Source organism: Hypanus sabinus, chromosome 9, assembly GCF_030144855.1.
Source record: "Hypanus sabinus isolate sHypSab1 chromosome 9, sHypSab1.hap1, whole genome shotgun sequence".
In the NCBI taxonomy this organism is placed as follows: Eukaryota; Metazoa; Chordata; class Chondrichthyes; order Myliobatiformes; family Dasyatidae; genus Hypanus; species Hypanus sabinus.
Genome location: NC_082714.1, coordinates 121,089,725 through 121,112,593, shown reverse-complemented (window position 1 = coordinate 121,112,593; position 22,869 = coordinate 121,089,725). Strand labels below are relative to the sequence as shown.

General features: G+C 42.3%; 1 pseudogene; it reads left to right on the top strand.

The window, feature by feature from the left end:
- The first annotated feature begins 684 nt into the window (after window positions 1-684).
- LOC132400114 (uncharacterized protein K02A2.6-like) lies at window positions 685-12,772 on the top strand (annotated as a pseudogene).
- Window positions 12,773-22,869: the final 10,097 nt, after the last annotated feature.

Sequence of the window (22,869 nt, the reverse complement as noted above, 5' to 3'; positions counted from 1 at the left end):
TCAACTGAAAGTCTTGAATGACGACCGTCCAGAGGCCCTGATCTCACACATCGTAACAACCCTAGAGAGGCTGGTCCTGGTTGACCTCTCACCTCGCTGGTGAGATCAGCCCTCGAATCCCTGTAGTTTGCCTACCAGAAGCACTTTGGAGTTGATGATGCTGTCGCCTGCCTGCTGAGCAGAGCCGACTCCCATTTGGATAAGCAGGGCAGCCCTGTGAGGATCAGGGTTTTTGATTTCTCAATTGCCTTCAATGCCATACAACCCTCACTGCTGGGAGAAAAGCTCCATTCAGTACAGACTGGCACCTCCATTGTATGTGGGCTAATGGACTACCTTACTGCCAGACCACAGTTTGTGCGGCTTCAGGGCTGTGTGTCAGACATGGCTATAAGCATCACTGAGTTTTCATAGGGATCTGTTTTCATAGGGGACTCCCTTCCTGTTTACCCTGTATAACTCAGACTGTAGATACAACACTGAGTCATGTCATCTGATGACTCAGCAATAGTTGGGTGTATAAAGGGAGGACAGGAGGATGAATACAGGGCCCTGGTGGAAGACTTTGTCAAATGGTGCAAGTTGAATTATCTGTAGATCAGTATCAGTAAGACAAAGGAGATGGTGATGGACTTTAGGAAGACTAAGCCTGCACTGCTCCCTGTTACTATTGATGATGAGGACATGGATGAGGTGAGGACCTACAAGTATCTGCGAGTGCACCTGGATGGACTTGAGCAGAGCACCAACACAAAGGCTGTGTACAAGCAGGGCCAGGGTCGCCTCTATTTCCTGAGGAGAGTGAGGTTTCTTGGAGTATGCAGGCCTCTCCTTCACATGTTTTACCAGTCTATTGTTGCCAGTGCAATCTTCTATGTGGTGATGTGCTGGGGCAATGTTATCAACATGTGTGATGCCAACAGGTTCAATAAACTGATTAGACAGACTGGCTCTGTTACAGGAGTCAAACAGGAAACACTGGAGGCTGTGGTAGAACAAGACCCTATGGAAAATCCTGGCAGTTCTGGATAATGGTTCTCACCCTCTGCACCCCATCTTGGCTAAACGGAGGAGCACTTTTAGTAACAGACAACTGTGCTGTTCCAAAGAGCGCTATAAGAGGTCATTCTTACCCTTGGCCATTAGGCTCTATAATGAGTCAACATATAGTCGGGGAAGTGATGACCCCCTCCTGTTCAACTGCTTAAAGTAACTTATTTTGTATTCATATAACCATATAACAATTACAGCACAGAAACAGGCCATCTTGGCCCTTCTAGTCCATGCCGAACGCTTACTCTCACCTAGTCCCACTGACCTGCACTCAGCCCATAACCCTCCATTCCTTTCCTGTCCATATACCTATCCAATTTTACTTTAATGACAATACTGAACCTGCCTCTACCACTTCTACTAGAAGCTTGTTCCACACAGCTACCACTCCCTGAGTACAGAAATTCCCTCTCGTGTTACCCTTAAACTTTTGCCCCCTAATGCTCAACTCATGTCCTCTTGTTTGAATCCCCCCTACTCTCAATGGAAAAAGCCTATCCACATCAACTCTATCTATTCCCCTCATAATTTTAAATAGCTCTATCAAGTCTCCCCTCAACTTTCTACGCTCCAAAGAATAAAGACCTAACTTGTTCAATCTTTCCCTGTAACTTAGGTGCTGAAACCCAGGTAACATTCTAATAAATCTTCTCTGTACTCTCTCTAATTTGTTGACATCTTTCCTATAATTCAGCGAACAGAACTGTACGCAATACACCAAATTCGGCCTTACCAATGCCTTGTACAATTTTAACATTACATCCCAACTCCTATACTCAATGCTCTGATTTATAAAGGCCAACATACCAAAAGCTTTCTTCACCACCCTATCCACATGAGATTCCAACTTCAGGGAACTATGCACCACTATTCCTAGATCACTCTGTTCTACTGCATTCTTCAATGCCATACCGTTTACCATGCATGTCCTATTTGGATTATTCCTACCAAAATGTAGCACCTCACACTTATCAGCATTAAACTCCATCTGCCATCCTTCAGCACACTCTTCTAACCAAATGTCTTGTGGCAACTAACAGTAATTTTTATTAGGGAATGTTAATGGCACAAAATGACTGCAATGTACGCTCTCCACAAGATATATTGTAGTAACTGTGATTGTTTCATTGATCATATTATGATAGATAATGAGGACTGCCGAGCGCATCATTGGAGCCTCCCTGCCCTTTATTTTGGACCTGTACTCTTCCAGGTTGAAGAAGAGGGCGGGGAACATAATAAAGGACTCCTTCCATCCTGCGCACGGACTGTTTGAACTGCTTCCATCTGGTAGGCGCTTCAGATCCCTCCAGACTAAGACTAATAGGCACTGGAGAAGTTTTTTCCCTACTGCGGTCACTTTGCTGAACAGTTAACTGCCGGTTAACTGTCGGCTAACTATTACTTGGATTGCTCTACTTGTATGTATAATCTATATTTTCATTTATATTTATCATTATTATTGTTATGAGCAGAGAGACAACATCTGCCGGAAGTAAATTCCTTGTATGTGCACAGGTACTTGGCGATTAAAGTCTGATTCTGATTCTGATAAGTTTAGGGTATAAGTGGGAATTTGAAAATTTAAATGGTAAATTGGATTATTATTGTAACATGTACTGAGGTACAATGTAAATTTTTCTTTGCATGCCATCAATATAGATCCTTTTATTACAATATTGAATTTGTAGGTTTTCACAAATAAAACAAAGTGAGGCATTTTACGTGTAATGAAACCCCTAACACATTTTGTCGTCCTCCAAAATCTACACACAAAAGTGTGCTCAAAATCGTCATGTAATAACATAATCACGTAAGACCAGACTCTTAAATTGAAACCCCAATTCAAGGTCGTTATTTGTGAATTATGTAAATTTCCACCAATTATGTTACTCTACACATTAAAGTAGATTAAGGTAGATGGAATAAAGAAAATTATTATCATATATAAGTTCTCTTTCACGCCACACATCAACCTGAGCTGAGGAAGTACAGGATCATTTGTTGACTACTGTCAACTTAAAGTTCTCGAAGTCCTTTGCTCAAAACAAAGTGCACTTTTAACACAAGGAATAGAGCAGTTCCAGTCAGTTTCTCATTACTATTTTCTCATCAAAAGTGAAGCCAAGGGTATTAGGTTAAATAATTTTAAAAGTTATTAATGTTGTAACCCAGTCAAAATAAATCAATAATTCAAATGATAACTTCTATTGCAATGATTTTCTGACCAATCAAAGATTTTGCTTCAAACACTCTGTGTTGTAATGTCAGTATTATTAAAAGTAAGTTAATACTAATCGGGGAGTTGTTGGTAGCAAGAGGTGGGATCTGGGGTCGGTGGGGTCTTTACTTCCGCTCTTTTTACTCCCAGTATACATTGTATATAGTTCCTCCACCCAGGCCGCACGAGGTACCTGGAAGCATCTGTATTGTAAATATCATTTGCTGTCCCAGATAAAGATGCTCTTTTGGCCATCAAGTTGTCGAGTGGTCTCTTTGTAAAGTAGAAGTTACCACATATTTTTGATGACGGGGTAAACTGGTTTTGTGGCCCCGTTTTCGATCAGTAGCTGTGAGCAGGCGAGGAGCCTCGTGTTTGGATGGCTGCGTTCGGAACGGTCAGTGTGTTCGACGAGCAAATCGAGGAGTGGCCGGAGCACGAGGAAAGGTTGGGCCATTTTTTCTGTGCTAATGGAATTACTGAGGAGGCTAAGAAGCGCTCTATTCTCCTGAGTGTGTGTGGGGCAAGGACGTACAAACTGATATGGAACTTAGCTACACGGCGGAAACCGGGAGAAATTCCATACGACGAACTGGTCAAGCTCGTCGGGAACCACCACAATCCGAAGCCTGCGGTGATAGTTCAACGGTTCAAGTTTCACAGCCATGTCCGGAAGCCAGGTCAGTCTGTGGGCGATTTTGTGGCTGAGCTTCGGCGGCTGTCAGAGCATTGCGATTTCGGAGCCGTGTTGGATGATATGCTCCGTGACAGATTAGTATGCGGCATTAATAACGCCGCCGTACAACGCCGCTTGTTGGTGGAAACCCCACCGTTGACTTTCAAGACAGCCCTAGAGATTGCTCAAGGCTGCTGATAATGCCAAGGAGATACAGAAAAGATATGGGGGGTCGCAGTCGTCGGCAGTGCTCCAAGTCAGGAGGGAGACTGGTAAAGTGGGTGGAATGTTTTCGGTGTGGAGGGACGCACTATGCAAATGTTTGTAAATTCAAAGATACCGTCTGCCATGCTTGTAGCAAGAAGAAATATTTTGTTAAAAAGTGCAGGAGCATAAAGGGTGAGGTTAAGCCTGGGCAGGGGAAAGCTCAACAGACTCAGGCAGCTGCACATCACCTGGGAGAAGCAGACGTTGAGGCAACGTGTGCCTACGACATGTTTGGGGTGGAAACGGATGAGGGACCACCTGAACCATATTACGCCACAGTCACTGTCAAGGGAAAGGACATTAAGTTCAAGATTGATTCAGGGGCTACTGCATCGGTCATTAGTGAAGAGACCTACAGGAGGACATGGGGATCCAACCTGCCTCCCATCAGACCATCTAAGCTCCAACTCAGGACCTATAAGGGCAGCCCAAACCTCATTTATGGGTGTTATATGTGGATATTTCAACCGGGGGCCAGAAGGCTGAAGCCAGGCTGGTGATCGCTAAGGGCAGTGAGCCCAGTCTTTTGGGCCGTGATTGGCTTTGCAAAATCTGGCTCAACTGGCATGAAATTAAGTATGTACGCACAACAGAGGACATTCTGCAGCGGTATAGTGACATTTTCAGGGACGAGCTGGGCACACTGAAGGCTGTGACCATGAAATTCTATGTCAACCCTGAGGCCACGCTATATTTTTTTAAGCCCAGGTCAGTGCCCTATGCCATGAAAGGCAAAGTCGAGGCGGAGCTGGTACGTTTACAGGGGCTGGGCTGGGAGCTTCCAGTTTTGAAGGCGGATAAAACGGTGAGCATATGTGGGGACTACAAGCTTACGGTGAATCAGGTCTCTCAGCTGGAGGAGTACCCATTGCCACAGGTGGATGACCTGTCTGCGACCCTGTCAGGGGGTAAACTGTTCACAAAGCTGGACATGAGCCATGCCTATCAACAGTTGCTGCTCGACGAGGATTCAAAGGAGTACGTCACCATGAATACGCACAAGAGGTTATTCAAATACAATCACCTGGTGTTTGGAGTGGCGTCTAGCCCCGCCATTTTCCAAAGAACAATGGTCTCTTTGCTGCAGGGGATTCCACATGTAGCAGTCTATCTTGATGATATTTTGATCACGGGAGCCACGGAGGGGGAGCACCTGGCTAATTTAGAACAGGTGCTGAAGAGACTTTCAGATGAAGGCTGTGATTGAAATGCGGAAAATGTGTGTTCCTGGCTCCGAGTGTGACCTACCAGGGACAGAAGATTACAGCTGAGGGGCTTTGCCCAGTGGAGGACAAAGTGAGAGCTATCAAGGAGGCCCCAAGCCCCAGGAGCATCACTGAACTCAGATCATTTTTGGGCATGGTGAATTATTATGGCAAGTTTCTTCCAGACCTCTCAAAGGTTTTGGCCCCACTGTACAAGCTGCTTCACCATGACACTGTGGCAGTGGGGTGAAGAGCAGGAGGAAGCTTTCAAGAAAGTGAAAGAACTCCTGCACTCAGCGAAGCTGCTCGTTCACTATGACCCAGACAAGGAGATCACCCTTTCATGCGACACTTCGCCCTATGGAGTCGGGGCAGTTCTCTCACATGTGATGGAGGACCGTTCAGAGAAGCCTATTGGTTTTGCTTCATGTACCCTGGCGGCTGCTGAGAAGGGATATTCACAGCTAGACAAAGAAGGTCTGGCTATTGTTTTTGCGGTGAAACATTTTCATCAGTACCTCTATGGATGTGCATTCACAATTTATACGGATGATAAACCACTGATGAGCCTTTTTAGGGAGACCAGATGCATCCCACTGCTACCCTCAGCCAGGATACAGCGTTGGGCTCTCATATTGTCAGCCTACCAGTATACTGTAGTGTACAGAATGGGGATAATGCAAATGCTGATGTGCTGAGTCAACTCCCTTTACCTAAGATGCCTGTTACTACATATGTGCCTCCAGATACAGTGTTTTCATTGGAGGAGCTGTCAGAGACACCTGTAAAGGGGACCCAGTGTGGTGAACTATGTGCCTGTCGGGACACGCCCCTGCTGACTGCTCCTGTGGCTCCTCCCACAGGCCCCTGTATAAAGGAGGTCTGAGGCCTGACGCTCGGCCTCAGTCTCCAGGACATTGTATGATAGACACTCACTCCTGGTTCCTTCTTCCAGTCAATAAAAGCCGATATCTCGCCTTACGTCTCAGTGTGAGTTATTGATGGTGCATCACCCAGATCAAGCAATGGACAGACAGGGACCCAGTCCTGTCTCAAGTCAAGACTTTTCTTTTACAAGGTTGGCCCAGAGCTGTGGAAGGAGAGGAACTGAGGTCTTATGCCAAATGCAAGACAGAACTGAATCTGCAGGATGGCTGCATTTTCTGGGGGGCAAGGGTCATCGTGCCTCCCCCTGGCCATTCACAGATTGTGGAGGAAATTCATGAGACTCACCCAGGGGTGTCTCGAATGAAAAGCCTTGCAAGATCCTACATCTGGTGGCCAAGAATGGATCAGGATCTGGAGAACAAGGTAAAATCATGCACGCAATATCAGACCAATCAGAACATGCCACCACCAGCTCCTTTGCACCCATGGGAGTGGCCAGTCTACCCCTGGTCTAGGCTACATTTGGACTTTGCTGGCCCCTTTATGGGACGGATGTTTCTTGTAATGGTAGATGCACATTCCAAATGGATTGAAGCTCACATCATGAGCAATATCACAGCCCCCTCAACCATAGACAAACTCAGGTTCGCAGTCCATGGGTTGCCTGACACTCTGGTCACTGGTAATGGCCCGACGTTCACCACTGAGCTGTTCAGTGAGTTCATGCGGCAGAATGGCATTCGTCACATTCGGATGGCCCCTTTCCACCCGGCCTCAAACGGTTTGGCTGAGCGGGCTATTCAGACAGTGAAGGAAGGCCTGAAGCAGATGACAGGGGACTTTCTTAGTACCTGGCTTTCGCGTTTCCTGTTTAAATACTGCCTCACTCCACAGACTACGACTGCACGCACTCCAGCAGAGATGCTGATGGGGCATAGGCCTAAGTCAAGATTGGACCTGCTGCGCCTGGACATGAAGGCAAAAGTGGGGAGAAAGCAGGAAAAGCAGAAGGAGGGACATGATCAACATGCGTGAGACAAACTATTAGAACTGGGTGACAATGTCTATGTGAGAAACAATCAGCAATGGCTACCTGGTGTTATTCTTAAGCAGAGTGGTCCAGTCTCCTATGGTGTTAAGCTGACTGATGGGCGTGTTTTCCACAGACATCAGGACCATGTGCACCTGCGTCATGATTCCGGCTCAGAGGTAGACAGTTCCATGGAGTTTCCAATGGTGAGACAGACTGCTGGGGAAGCATGTCCACCAGTGACTTTGCCAGAGGGAGACACGGCAGAGGGGGCAGAGTCCCCTGAAGAGGATGGACCTTCTCACGTGGCACACAGACCCCTCTCGTGTCCCCAACAGTAGATCCACCCAAAACATCCTCACCAGCGGTGCCTGCTGGGTCACCAGGGGTAGTGCGTAGATCGCAAAGCCCTCGCAAACCTCCTGACAGACTGAACCTTTGATTGGATAGTTTCTTTTGTTGTTAGATTGAATGTTGAATTTGCCATGTTTTTTAGGTGTTTTTGTATTGGTAACCTATTGCTAATGATACCACTGTTTTTATACCCTGACGAAGGGACTCGGCCCAAAACGTCAGCAGTTCTTCTCCTATAGATGCTACCTGGCCTGCTGTGTTCCATCAGCATTTTGTGTGTGCCACTGTTTTTATTTCCCAGTTCTTCTATATTTGGGGAATGTTGGATTTTAAAGGGGGAGAAGTGTTGTAATGTCAGTATTATTAAAAGTAAGTTAATACTAATCGGGGAGTTGTTGGTAGCAAGAGGCGGGATCCGGGGTTGGCGGGGTCTTTACTTCCGCTCTTTTTACTCCCAGTATACATTGTATATAGTTCCTTCACCCAGGCCGCACGAGGTACCTGGAAGCCTCTGTATTGTAAATATCATTTGCCGTCCCAGATAAAGATGCTCTTTTGGCCATCAAGTTGTCGAGTGGTCTTTTTGTAAAGTAGAAGTTACCACAATATACATGTACTGTTCATAGCTGCAGCAATGCACAAAATGCTGGAGGAATTCAAGAGGTCAGATATCATCTGTGGAGGGAAATGCAGCCTCCTGTATATTGTTGAGACCTGACATAGACTAGGAGACTGCTTCGTCAAACACCTTTTGCTCCATCTGCCAAGGATGCAAAATTTCACAGTGGCCATCCATTTCAATTCTACTTCCCATGCCCATTCTGTCATTTCATTCCATGGCCTCCTCTACTACACTCAGGTTGGAGGAGCAACACCTGAGTTGCCCCAACCTGATGGTATGAACATTGGTTTCTTGAACTTCCAGAAATTGTCCCTCCCCTGCCTTTCCTCGACCATTCCCCAAACATGTTTGCCTCTCTCACCTTATGTCTATGTTCCTTTCTCTTCCCTTTTTTCCATGGTCTTCTGCCTTCTCCTATCAGATTCCCCCTTCTCCAGCCCCTTATCTCTTTCACCAAGCTCTTTACTTCACCCCCCCCCACCCTCTCCTGGTTTCACCTGTCACCTGTTACCTTGTACTAGTTCCTCACTTCTCCCCACCTTCTTAGTTTGTCTCATTCCCTCTTCCTTTACTGAAGAAGGGTCTCAGCTCGAAATGTCAACTGTCTACTCTTTTACATAGATGGTGCTGGGCCTGCTGAGTTCTTCCAGCATTAGTTTCTGTTGCTTTGGATAATTGACAGTTTGGGTTCAGACCCTTTAGCAGAATTGTCATATACAGAGGCAGAAACAGACTGCAGAGATGGAGAACAATAGAGTTGGAGGCTGTGGAGGGGATAGTTCAACATTATATACTGGCATCAGGCACATTGGTAAACTTTGAAAATAACAAGCCTAAGACAGGTTTTAAAAATATGTTTAAAATTTGTGAAAATATCTATTACATAATGTAACCCTATTAGTCCTAATTTAATGCATGGTGTTTGTTATTAAGAAGCACCTTTCTGAAGACACATACTTGACCAAAAGTTTCTACACAATACTTCTGTTACATTAAATTGATATAGTGTACCACCTTAACTGTGTTTGTGAAAGTTGCATGAAAAGCATAATCTTTAACTGTGAGGTTCATAGAACAGTGAGCTTATATTCCTTCTGTTACCATATGCTAAAGCCAATGTAGTCAGTTTCAGTTATGGACTTTATCTATATTTCTCACTGCCTCAGGAAAGCAGCCCTCCCACCCTGGGCATTCTCTCTTCTCTCCCTTTTCTTCAGGCAGAAGATACACTCTACCAGCTCAAGGACAGCTTATTTACCACTGTTACAAAACTCTTGAATGAATCTGTTTTATTATAAAGATGAACACTTGACATCACAATTGACCTCATCATGACCCTTGCACTTTGTCTACCTGCACGGCACTTCTCTGTAACACTATTCATTCTGTTATTGCTTTTCCCATCTCACCTCTTCAGTGTAATAAAGCTTGAAATGATGTATGTGGAAGGCATTTAGAATAAAGCTGTTCCCTGTATCAAATGTGACCAATTACCATCTTTTGCAAATTCCCACAGTAGTCCAACAAATGTAATCTCTACAGATACAACATAATACAGGAACAGGTCCTTAACCCACAAACTAATAACTAATTAAATGAGTTATCAAATCCCCAACTAAACTAATCCCTTCTGTCCACACAATGTTCATATTTTTCATTAGTCATTCATTATTCATTAGTGATAATTTTTCAAAACTCCTTAGATTCTGGATTAGTTCCTGAGGATTGGAGGGTGGCTAATGTAACCCCACTTTTTAAAAAAGGAGGGAGAGAGAAACCGGGGAATTATAGACCAATTATCTGACATCGGTGGTGGGGAAAATGCTAGAGTCAGTTATCAAAGGCATGATAACAGCACATTTGGAAAGCGGTGAAATCATCGGACAAAGTCAGCATGGATTTGTGAAAGGAAAATCATGTCTGACGAATCTTATAGAATTTTTTGAGGATGTAACCAGTAGAGTGGATAGGGGAGAGCCAGTGGATGTGGTACATTTGGATTTTCGAAAGGGTTTTGACAAGGTCCCACACAGGAGATTAGTGTGCAAATTTAAAGCACACGGTATTGGGGGTATGGTATTGATGTGGATAGAGAATTGGTTGGCAGACAGGAAGCAAAGAGTGGGAGTAAACGGGACCTTTTCAGAATGGCAGGCAGTGACTAGTGGGGTATCGCAAGGCTCAGTGCTGGGACCCCAGTTGTTTACAATATATATTAATGATTTAGACGAGGGAATTAAATGCAGCATCTCCAAGTTTGCGGATGACACAAAGCTGGGCGGCGGTGTTAGCTGTGAGGAGGATGCTAAGAGGATGCAGGGTGACTTGGATAGGTTAGGTGAGTGGGCAAATTCATGGCAGATGCAATTTAATGTGGATAAATGTGAGGTTGCAAGAACAGGAAAACAGATTATTATCTGAACAGTGGCCGATTAGGAAAAGCGGAGGTGCAACGAGACCTGGGTGTCATTGTACACCAGTCATTGAAGGTGAGCATGCAGGTACAGCTGGCGGTGAAAAAGGCAAATGGTATGTTGGCATTCATAGCAAAAGAATTTGTGTACAGGAGCAGGAAGGTTCTACTGCAGTTGTACAAGGCCTTGGTGAGACCACAGCTGGAGTATTGTGTGCAGTTTTGGTCCCCTAAGCTGAGGAAAGACATTCTTGCCATAGAGGAAGTACAAAGAAGGTTCACCAGATTGATTCCTGGGATGGCAGGACTTTCATATGAAGAAAGATTGGATCGACTAGGCTTATACTCGCTGGAATTTAAAAGATTGAGGGCGGATCTTATTGAAACGTATAAAATTCTAAAGGGATTGGACAGGCTAGATGCAGGAAGATTGTTCCTGATGTTGGGGAAGTCCAGAACAAGGGGTCACAGTTTAAGGATAAAGGGGAAACCTTTTAGAACAGAGATGAGGAAAAACTTCTTCACACAGAGAGTGGTGAATCTGTGGAATTCTCCGCCACATTTGTTGATGCCGGTTCATTGGCTATATTTAAGATATGGCCCTTGTGGCTAAAGGGATCAGGGGGTATGGAGAGAAAGCAGGTACAGGGTTTAGTCAGTGAGGAGGTCACAGAGATGGGCGATCAGCCATGATCATACTGAATGGCAATGCAGGTTCGAAGGGCCGAATGGCCTACTCCTACACCTATTTTCTATGTTTCTATATTTTTCCATTTCCTGAACATACATATACCTACCTTGAAAGCCCTTATAGTGCTAGCTTCCACCATTCCAGACAGTGCATTCCAGGCACCAAACACTCCCGGCGTAAAGAACTTGTCCAGGTCATCTCCTTTGAGCTTACCCATCCTCCCCTTGATCAATGACTTGTGGCTTTAGATATGTCAACCCCGAGAAAGTGATACTGATACTCTACCTATGCCTCTCATAATCATATAAATCTCTATCAGATCTTGCCTCTGCCACTCCAGCGAAAATGACCCAGGGTTGTGAACATACACACACAATATGAACAGCACCTGTCCAGTGACTGTGAGAGCTGCTAGTAACTCAGTACATGCCGCAACGATGGGAGAGAGGTGGAGAATGTTCCCAGGGGATCAGAAAGACCTCATCAGGCTGTGGCAGCCTTGCACCTAGTCGTCATTCAGCCAGTGAATGTTGAAGTTGCGTGTTCTCACATCTGTGACCCAGACATCAACATTGCTCTCCATTATTCCCTTTCTACAATTGCTTGTTGATCACTACGTAGAAGGAAGGGAGTCAGTTTCACTGTTTGTGAAAGTTTTGCAGAAGTGGACAGTTCAAATGAGAATTCTTAACTCTCTGTAAGGCTGTGTGGCCTTTTGTAATACTACACGACTCTATGCGCAACAATAGCCAAAGGACATAATGCCTGAGCTACTGCTGTAATCCCTGTGTCTATATGAGTATCTACAAGCCATTAAAGGTATTAAAAAGAAACAAGAGAAAATCTGTTGATGCTGGAAATCCAAGCAACACATACAAAAAGCTGGAGAAACTCAGCAGGCCGGACAGCATCTATGGAAATGAGTACAGTCGACTTTTCGGGCCAAGACCCTTCAGAAGGTCTGAGTGTAAAACTTTGTTTAAAAGTTACAAAGTATGAAAGTGTTAAAACTTTGGATAAGTTGTAAAACCTACCTTATTTTATTTACTTGGCATACACACTTCGTGAATATCTTACTCTTCACATTGTTCTTATTTCTTAGCAGATGTATCAAATAAATTATTTAAAAACCATACAAAATACTGAGTTTCAAAAGATGTCAATTGAATTAAACATTTTATTTTAGCTTTATTTATTTTACATTTTTTGCAGACCCAATTTAAGTTGAAATGTTGAAGAAAAGGAAGTATATTGAAAACTATTATATGGTTTCACTTGCACTAAAGGACATGATGGGACACAAAAGCCAAGGTGTCTTTACTGTGGAAAAGTTCTTGCGAATGGAAGTATGAAGCCAGCAAAACTGAAAGAGCACTTCGCATCTGTCCATCTTGAAAATGCATCTAAAAATGTGGGTTATTTCCATGCGAAGAATGCTCAATTCGAAAAAGTTCTGATACATCCAAAACTTGGATTTGCCATTTCATAAAAAGCTTTTCAGAAACCATGATATACAAGTTGTTTTGGCAAAGACCACACCACAATTTAATGTTTTTATTCAAGCTACGTTACAACAGCCTTCACACTGATATTTTTTTTAAATAAAATTTAATTTTAACTTGCCTGAATTTTAAATTTATCGTCTTGTTATTTAATGTGTTACTAAAGAAGTATATATATTACAATATCATAATTTGTTTTTTATATATATATTGATATCTGTATTTCAATATAATTGGTTTATTTTGTAATCCTTTGTATTTTATTTTATATATTTAAATGCATTATTCTGAGAAGGGGTCTATAGGCTTCACTGGACTGCCAAAGGGGTATAAAAAAGTTTAAGAACCCCAGCATTAGTGGGTCTGTGAAAGCCCCTTGTACCTTCCCTCTTGAAGGAAATGCCCCAGTCAACACCATACCCACTACCTAGTATGGGATGATTAAGGAGCCAGTGATTACTAAACCCAGATCACAATTGATTCTTTAAAAAGGCTGTGATTGGTTATAGGATCTCCAGTGAATTATTTAACATAACACTGGAAAATAAAAAGTGATGATAGGCAATACAATGCCTGAGATATAATCGGAAATGTAGACTCTTTAATTACAGTGTAGTTCTGGTACACTCTTCAGTGTGCTCCTAGTTTTCTATGAGCTAAAGAGGGAGGTTGTCCATTTTCCCCAAAAGCTCCATTTCTGTTGGTCATGGATAAAATGTTCTTCACATGACTTATGATGTCATTGGGAGTATGATTGATGGTGAGCAAGTGTCAACAATACTGAAATAGAACTATACCTGAAAGTGGCATGGCCACTTCTTGATAGTCACTCACTGAAGTGATCATCAAACATGATTTAACATGCGCAAGATAACTTTTATACATAATTTGTACATAAAACATATGAAATCAAATCCAATTTCTGGCCACCAGCGTGTTCCCTGATACAGTCAGTGGGAAGTACAACAAAAACAGAACATAAAAAGTGAAGTAATTATTCTTTGGTAGAGGGACTGCTCATTAATAAACAAGATTATAGACTCTGGCTTTCTCATTGTTTAATTTCTGTGACAGTACTCCAGCTGCATTGTACACCCTATACTTATATTTTTATTTTTATATGAGGCATGATAGCCAGATCAAACTGTATGATTGAAATTTGTTGTTTAATCAACACAGTCATATTAACATCTACTTGTTGATAATAAATTCTGGTCATTTAAAGATACATTGTCTATAAAACTCAGTCTTTAGCCCTACAGTGTTTATGTTATGGACTTTATGTGTGCTAAATCGATTCCCACATGGCATCCAGTATCTGTACACGTTTGTGTTGGAGTCAATCTGACTCTAATATAATTGATGGCTTTCATTCCTGCTCTGTTAACACCAGGTTATAAAATGACTCTAAATGTGATATTGATTTGAGAGCAGGAAATCATTATTGAACCTTAACATTATATCTTGTGCCATTTAACCACACACAGCGTAACAGCCACAGGAGCCTCCTTTCCAGCAGTGAATACTGGAAGAAGATAGTGCCAGCAAACAGCGGGACTAAGGATGACATCAGACGGTTCACAAAGCTGCTTCTTTCACTTCTTTTACGTATCCTTTTTCTTTCAAACGTGGTTCTGTTACTGTTGGAGCCTATGATCTACGTTTCACTGATGTGTTTTTGGGACAATTGAGCTAGCTGATGCTTTACTGTCTCTGAGGTTGTTCTGTGAGGCATGTGGCCTCAAGACCAAGAAGCCTGGAGACAAGACGTGAACCCATGATCGACCCCATTTCAGTCTGATCTTGCCAATTAAAGCGCTGAAGAAGATGGAAATCATTGACGCAAAGTAGAAGGCGAGGGAGTGCAACGCCATCTAGCAGCCTATCATTTGCAGCTGCTGGAGGAAGGTGCCTGTGTTTGACAGTCTCTCTCTCTCTCTCTCTCTCTCTCTCTCTCTCTCTCTCTCTCTCTCTCTCTCTCTCTCTCTCTCTCTCTCTCTCTCCCTCTCTCCCTCTCTCCCTCTCTCCCTCTCTCCCTCTCTCCCTCTCCCCCTCCCTCCCTCCCTCCCTCCTCCCAGAAGAAGGTCCCTGCCTTCCGATGGTCCTTCTCTCCCTCGAGGCTGTTGGAGGAACTGGGTTTTGGGCAGTTTGTGGACAGGACCCTCTAGTTCACATTATGGTGTTTTCTGATTTCCTGTCATTCCCTTTTTTGTTGCTATTTTGGGCGATCTTAAACTGGGCTGGCCTTTAGATAACAAACACCGAACTGAATTAAGTACGCCTGAACTCTTTCAACTTTGTGTTCTATATTCTGTGTTTTAGGCTAATTTTTTTTGTTGCTACTTACACAATTTTTTTGTGCAGATGGGGGGTTGGTGGTTGATGTTTTTCTTTGAATGGGTTCCATGGTTCTCTTTGTTTCATAACTGTCTGTGGGGAAGACAAACCTTAGGGTTTTATCCTGCATACATACTTTGATAATAAATGTACTTTGCTTGTCTGGATCTTTTTGAATGGTATTGATGCACCATCAATAACTCACACTGAGACGTAAGGCGAGATATCGGCTTTTATTGACTGGAAGAAGGAACCAGGAGTGAGTGTCTATCATACAATGTCGTGGAGACTGAGGCCGAGCGTCAGGCCTCAGATCTCCTTTATACAGGGGCTGTGGGAGGAGCCACAGGAGCAGTCAGCAGGGGGCGTGTCCCGACAGGCACATAGTTCACCACAGGTATACTGTAGGATCACATTACAGGGACCATGTTGAAGCAGACAAATCATTTTCTGGAAGTTATTGGCATCTATCTAAAATGCTTTTAAGTGCTTCCCACAAAATTGATCACTATATACAGGACTGTGAATCGTCTGAAGTATCGCTTTACATTTTATGGATTACCAAGAGAGCTTTCATCAGATAATAGTTCTAAGTTTGTTGCACGTGAACTTGAGTTCTTTTTTACTGAAGTGAAAAAGATTCATCATATTTTATACTCCATCATATCAATCTGTAACCAATTGTCCAGCTGAACATGCTAAACAAATATATAAGAAGATCTGAATAAAGCAGAGTTCTCTCTCATTCCTTTCACAAAATTAGGCTCAGTTTTTACTTGCATACTAGAACACACCTCACATGGTGACAGGAAAGATACCTGCTGTGATGTTTTTAAAAAGCTATCTTCACACACAGTTAACCTTGCTCAAGCCTGTCTTATCCTCCATAGTTTCAAAGCATCAACTGCAGTAATTCAAAAGCATGATAAAATGATCAGGTCTGACAAGTTATCCAAAACATGTGTGGACATTTGAAATCACAAGGAACCATTGACCGACACGGCATAAGTGGAAAATAGACAAAATCACATTCACGTGGACCATGTTTTACTTTACAAATCCCAAAACAAATAGCAGATGTTCTTTAGAATCAAAACAGAGACATGGAAGAGTTTACACTAGCTCATAAGAGAGCAGCAGAATCCATTTCACAGGCTAACAATTGTCCAATCTCACCAGTATACATTACCCTTAAATGAGGATATCCTATCTGGCAATGAGGCACCAGAGAGTCCCTGACCTTTCCCGTGAACATATCTGACTGTGTTTTATTAGTTATCAACAACAGATTCTATAAATGGGTAGAATAATCCCTTGAAAATCTCTGGTGTAGATCAGTCACTTCAGCCCAGGAGTTAGAATCTATTGGTGTTCTGTGTTGATTGGGAGTTGTAACCTGTTTACCCTTATTAAGGGAAATTTAATATATGGAACTTAGAAAACAGAATTCAGGATGAAAGCAACAGGTCAATCAACAGCAACACAGACAAAATGCAGTAGGAACTCAGCAGTTCAGGCAGAATCTATGGAACTGACAAACAGTCAATGAATCGAGCCAAGACACTTCTTCAGGACTGTGAAGGAAGGGGACCAGAATAAAAAGGTGCAGAGAGAGGAAGGGTGAGAGCTAGAAGGTGACAGATAAAGCCCGGGGAGTAGGAAAGATAAAGGGCTGCAGAAGAAGAAATCTGATAGGAGAGGAGAGTGGACCATAGGAGAAAGGGAAGGAGGAAGGGACCCAGGAGAAAGTGATAGGCAGGTAAGAAGAGGTAAGATGCAGGAGTGGGGAACAGACAATGAAGTGAGGGAGAGGGAACTTTTTTCCACAAGGAGAAATTGATATTCATGCCATCAGGTCAATCAACATGGAGACATAAAGATTGAGACCTTGCATCTGGACTGTTGCAAGGTGTCAACATTTAAGTTTGAAGCAAGGTGTCAATCTTTTGCTAAAATAGATGCAGACTTAACGCTGAAATCCTCCAGCATTCTGCTTTTTTTATTGTTCCAGATTTCAGCATTTGCAGTATCTTCTGTCTTCATTTAGGACTTTGCCTTGTTTTGTTGTGGGGGGCGGGCACTAGGAGGAGAATAGCTGCAGAGCCTGTGAAGAGCCCGTGGCTCGGTCTCATTATTATTAAAACAAGGTGATAGCAAGTTGGTAATCTGAATGAAATTCATATATCCACAAAACAGATCCTGGAAATGAAGGTTAGAGTTAGATAAGAACAAGAACAGAATCGCAATAAAAATACTTGACCTTCTGCTGCCTTTGAGCAGAATTATTTTTTGTAATGCTCTGTAAAGATTACATTTGTAATATATCAATTTCTGAAGAGAAGATAAAATATTTAGGGGGAACATTTATCTGTTACAAGACCAAAAGCTTTAAGTGTGAATATCTAGGTGTACTAAAATGGCACAAGGCCCGATGTAAAGATCAAGATCTTTCTTTCTTTGTCTTGCTGAGATCTTCAAACTTATTAATGGATGGAGTTATAGTAGGTATAAGTGTGGAAACCAGACCAGGGATCATAAATACCAGAATGTCACCGATAAAGTGATTCCAGTTAATTAGGCCATCAGGTAGTTGGGCAGCTGTTTACTTCAGACTGCTCTTAAAGAACAAAACCAGTCCAGAAACTACCCAGTATTCACTTTGTTTATCTTGGACACTATGCCACTTAACTGATTTAGGAGATTGTTGCAGAACAATTTCTGAATAGCATCAGTCACGTGCACTCATGTGTCCATCAGGCACAACACCCTGCTTAGAGAGAAAAATTTTTTAAATCGTGTCAGTTGCCTGTAGTTCTGTTCAAAAAGCTGTGATTTTTCTCACTGGTAGGTGGTGAGAAAAAAGCAGTAAGACAATTCAGAACTGCTTTGCTCAATGTGGTTTTGAACGTTCATGCTTTCATTTGCCCAGAAACAGTACTTCAACAAGTTCAGAACTATGATGAATTTTAAGGAGTCAATAATCATCTTGAATGTTACAATAAAATGAAGATTTGGAGATTGCAATCATTAAAAGCATTGTATGATGGCAGTCCATTAGCTGCACAAGGTGTCTTTGATTTACAGTCAATTGGAAGAACATGGCAACAGACACTGGATGAACTCCTCCATCAATAACTATTAAGGACTAATACACAGTTTTATAGTATTGTAGTAGTATTGGTAGAGATCCAACTTGTTCTGTATTTTATTTAAATATATAATTTATTACTCAGTTAAATGTTAGTTTGTCTGTTTCATGCCTTTTTAACTATTTCTACAAAGCTAATTGTGGCAGCCACTTAATTGGCCATAATGTATTTGTCCTGACGTGCTCCAGTTAACTGGAATCCACTGATGTCTGAAAGGTAATTGAAAAGTGATTGCAATCTAGTTATAAACACAAGAGGTTCTACAGATTCTGGAAATCAAGAGCAACACACACAAAATGCTGGAGGACCTCAGCAGGTCTAGTCAGCATCAATGGAAAGGAATAAACTGTTGACATTTTGGGCCAAGAGAAAAGAAGGAGGAAGAAAATTACTGAAAGTTAGAGAAATTAGTCTTCATACTGTCAGGTTGGTGGCTATTCAACTGAATATGACGTGCTACTCCTCCAATCTGAAAGTGACCTCATTGTAGCAATAGAGAAGGCAATGGAAAGACATTTTGAAATGGAATGGGGATTGCAATTAAAATGGATGGCTATTGAGAAATCCCACTTGTTGCAGGTGGAGTGGAGATGCTCTACAAAGCAGCTTCCCAATCTATGTAGGGTTTCACCAATGTAAGGGAGGCCACACCAGATACAGCAGATGATTCGGACAGACTTCTGCTTGCAGGGATATGTGCCAGTTGGGAGATGAATGGAGTGTGGAAAACGGAGAGTAGGAGGAAAGGTAAAGATGTGCTTTATGGTAGGATCCTGTTGAAGATGGTGGAAGCTGTGTAGAATTATATACGGCATGTGGAGGCTCATGCGGAAAAGCTGGATACATATATGAAGCAAAAAGGTATAGATGAACATAATGATAAAACAAATTGTGTTGGCTTGAAGTTTGTGTAGAGAATGAAGTAATAGTGTAGACCAGTTGAGGAGGTGCCTACTCCATTAGCATCATTTTCTGCCTTATTTTGCTGGGCTGGATGCTCAATAGCCTCAATGTATCGGCATATTCCCTCCATAGGCTTCAGAAAACAAGTGCATATTAAATGTAAAATGATAGGAGTGAGCTGAATATCTTTGCTGTGGAGCTGACAAGACATTTGTGGGCAAGCAACTGTGTAGTTTCTTATTCAGTTAGATGAAAGGATTTTGAAATAAATAGCATGAAGACTGTTCTGAAAATATTTTAAAATTCATTCCTTGTTCTTTCCTGATTCAGCAACAAGAGGTATTCACGAACAAAGAAGGCATTGTATACATACTAAAAGCTATTTAAAATGTACTTTATTAGAATTATATAAAGGGTACAAGGAAGAATACTTAACAAAGAAAACAAAATAAGACTTATCATCCACTTAATAAACTGATCTATACAATGCCAGGGGAATCATAGATGCCCAAAACCTTTCATGCAATCTTCTCACTCTACCCTAGCATCTTTCAAATCAGTAGTAAAAAAGCAAAGTTTAGTTCAAATTTAATGTAGAAATATGCAAGTTCACACCATTCTGTATATTTCAAGTATAGCCCTTTGTAACCAACAGCTAGCAGTACAATTTAGAGAGTATCTGTGAGATGTCTGATTTTATCTACATGTCTGGCTTGCTTGAGTTGCTGTATGATTGGATATAAGTTCAGGGAAGCAGTTGGTCTGGCATCAAGTTTGCCCAAAATAATTCCACATAATTCTTTCTTTGAGTGAGTAAGCTTACAGTTGATAACAGTATAGGCAAAACTTTTGTTTACAAAGGATGGGAATTAGAAGCTAGAGTGGAGATCTCTGGAATTGTTAACATGGTGCTTCAGCACAAAGATGGGAAAGCAGTTCCCATTTGAGGGATATTATTTGAGATGATCTTAAGACTATAAAACCATATGACATAGGAGCAGAATTAGGCCTTTGACCCATTGAGTCTGCTCTGCCATTTCATCATGGCTGATGCAATTTTCAATTTTCCTCTCAGCCCCAATCTATTGTCTTCTCCCCGTATCCCTTCGTGCACTGACCAATCAAGAATCTTGAAGCTGTCTGGCATGTAAGATATGAAGCTGAATTTTTTGTCAAACATATCTCTTGAATTCAGCCTGAATAAGCCAACATCAAAATGCCGACAACACACACAAAATGCTGGTGGAACACAGCAGGCCAAGCAGCATCTATAAAGAAAAACACTGTTGACGTTTTGGGCCAAGACCCTTCGTCAGGACTAACCGAAAGGAAAGATGGTAAGAGATTTGAAAGTAGTGTGGGGAGGGGGAAATGTGAAATGATAGGAGAAGACCGGAGGGGGTGGGATGAAGCTAAGAGCTGGAAAGGTGATTGGTGAAAGTGATACAGAGCTGGAGAAGGGAAAGGATCATGGGATAGGAGGCCTCAGGAGAAAGAAAGGGGGGGGGAGCACCAGAGGGAGATGGAGATCAGGCAAACAACTAAATATGTCAGGGATGGGGTAAGAAGGGGAGGAGGGGCATTAACAGAAGTTAGAGAAGTCAATGTTCATGACTTTCTTTCTCCTGAGGCCTCCCGTCCCATGATCCTTTCCCTTCTCCAGCTCTGTATCACTTTCGCCAATCACCTTTCCAGCTCTTAGCTTCATCCCACCCCCTCCGGTCTTCTCCTATCATTTTGCATCCCCCCCCCCCCATTACTTTCAAATCTCTTACTATCTTTCCTTTCGGTTAGTCCTGACGAGGGGTCTTGGCCCGAAACGTCGACAGTGTTTCTCCTTAAAGATGCTGCCTGGCCTGCTGTGTTCCACCAGCATTTTGTGTGTGTTGCTTGAATTTCCAGCGTCTGCAGATTTCCTCGTGTTTGCTATCAAAATGCCGAGTTGAGACAGTACACAAACAAAATGCTGTTAATAAGCAAGAGAACATGTATCTCACACACAACCTCACACACTGAAAGATACTAAATGAGTGATAGAGCCATGTACTATCAATATGCCAAGGAAACGGGACTGTAGATGGAGTTTTGATACCCAAATTGTCTATTCGAGGTCTGATTGGTAAGAAAACAAAGCATATTTCTGTTACATAATCAAATGAATTGTACAAGCTGCCAAATTCCAGGCACTAGTATATAACAGTTTAGATCAGGGGTGGGCAAACTTTTTGACTTGTGGGCCACAAAGGGTTCTAAAATTTAACAGGGGGGCCGGACCAAGAGCAGATAGATGGAGTGTTTTGGTAATACACCTCATAAGAGAAAATAAAATATCATGGGATATGTAGAAAACATGTGCTTTAATTTCAATTGAAAATGAACAAATGCATTACAACAAAATATCTGTCTTTGAAGTCCCATGGTATTTAGCTATTTATTGAAATGACTTTTAAAACACTGAAAATTAAATGAATCAAATACAGCTTTTTTTAATAGTAACAGTTATTATTTTAAAGCACTGAAAATTCTGTTATCCTTCAAGATATTATCATCATCACTCTCCTCCTGACTGTCTTTATTTCAAAAACGGTAGGAGATGCAGGTCTACTTGTCCTGCTCCTTCTTATTCAATTGTCCCCTGTGCCAAAACTCAACAACGACCAGCACAAGGACAGAACAGTGACAGCGCGCCAGTATGCGGAGTGCGTTATTTGATCTGGAGCGCATTTTTTATTTTGAGAACGTACGTGCACCTGTGCACTACTCATGTCCATCACTTAACAGAAATGACATGTAACATGTAAGGCTTATTGAAAAAAATATTTTCAAATGCATTTTTTACATAACACAACGAAGAAACTTATTTTTAATTTCAGTGGGAACAGTGTTGTTGGTCTCCCTTTTTAGCCAGCGCATCAAAGTCTGGATTTAGTTTTGTTGTGGCGATTCTCACGATGGATCTGAGGTGCTGGTCAGTTAACTTGGATCTGTGGCTGGCTTTGTTGATGTTCATGACGCTGAACGCCTGTTCACACAAATAGGTCGAGCCGAACAAAGAGTAAAGCGCAAATGTGGAGTAATACGCTGCACCTCAACAAAGGTCAATGTATATAGAGTGCGTCATCTATTGGGAAAACGCCAGAACTGCGGGGAAAAAATGTTAACAAGGTTTATTAATATAATTTCATCAAGTTCTGCGGGCCGGATTAAAAACCTTAACGGGCCGCATATGGCCCCCGGGCCGTAGTTTGCCCATGCCTGGTTTAGATATTACATTTATACAACACAGGATTTATCAGTTGTTTCCAGGCCAGGTCTCTGTACCTGACTCTCAAAATGAAGCTTAACTTCTCTTGCAAATAAGCACCTTCAGGAATTACTCTTGCCCACTACTGAGAGCCTCTCTCCACCGCATATCCGAAAATCAAAAGAGGATATAAAAATTCATAAGGATTTATTTTGAAAAAAACAAGATGAAACTAATATGGGATGATCAGAAATCTAACAACATTACACTGAATGATAGTCATTGAAGTATATTCAGGTCCATGTATGACATTG